This window comes from Otolemur garnettii, unplaced genomic scaffold (assembly GCF_000181295.1).
Source record: "Otolemur garnettii isolate 467f Iridium unplaced genomic scaffold, OtoGar3 scaffold00195, whole genome shotgun sequence".
Classification (NCBI taxonomy): domain Eukaryota; kingdom Metazoa; phylum Chordata; class Mammalia; order Primates; family Galagidae; genus Otolemur; species Otolemur garnettii.
Window position 1 is genome coordinate 2,402,510 of NW_003852590.1, and position 1,272 is coordinate 2,403,781.

The window sequence follows — 1,272 nt, forward strand, 5'->3', positions numbered from 1 at the left end:
CATGACTGTATAAATATGTGTTTTTCACTTCCTTTGGGTACACACTCAGAACTGTTGGATTTTATCATAATTTTAACTTTTGAGGTATTTCCATACTCAAGATTTCCTTATTTCTCAAGTGTGTGGGATCTATGTGTGGCTTTGCAGGGAAGGGAGAGGATGAATCTTTGTTGTTCCCATTACATCCTTAAGACTGTAGGTGCCATGGTAGAAGCATATGGTTTGATGAGAATTCACAGGAGGGACATATGTTTTAAAGGATACAGTATTTTCCCAGGCAGGAAACCATCTGACTTTTCTGTTCCTATTCTAAAAATTATAAAATGAGGAAAATGTATTTATCTTCTTGATAGTATGGTCAACATAAATATATAATATTTCAAAAATCTGTAAGTTTTTCAAAACAGGATTGTCAAAAATTTATAACTGCATAATTGGAAATGCATTAAAAATTATATAAAATTCCTTTCAGATTCTGTATTTTAAAAAATGACTTCATTCTACAGTGTTAACATGGTTTATTTCTTTACTATATTCTTTGTATTTGAGGTTATTTTTATCAACATACATAATCAGAGTGAAGAGATGCAATGATAAACTCACCTCATCTGCTAAATGTATATAAAAGTTTAGAAATACAGGTAAGTCACTTTCAAAATCACTTTTTTTTATCGAGGACTTGAATAATCAAGAAATGAAATAAATTACTATGCTGACCATAAAGTCCAGATATATTTTTACTATTTTTCTAATTATGAAATATTTCAGATTTAAGAGTTATCAAGACTAATAAAAACTACTATGAGTCCAAATCTGACTCAAGAGCTAAAACATCTGGAATGCTCTCACCTAACAGGCACAATAGGGGTATATGACACACCTCCTGGGTGAGAGGCAGACCTACAACTTGGACTCTGCCTAACAAATGCAAACAATATGACTTAATCATCTGTACCTTCATATTAATCTGAAATAAAAAGAGAAGTTATTCAAAGTATCTCTCTTCCTTGTTAAAAAACATAACAAAATTTCCAAAGAACATATAGCTATAGAATGAATACAGTAATTACAGTTTCAACTTTTCTTTTTTTTAAGAGAACAGTCCCATTTTATCACCCTTGGTATAGTGCGTCACAGCCTCCCAAGTAGCTGGGACTACAGGTGCCTGCCAGAACGCCTAGCTATTTTTTTTTGTTGCAGTTTGGCTGGGGCAGGGTTCCAACCCACCACTCTTGGTATATGGGGCCAGTGCTCTACTTACTGAGCCACAGG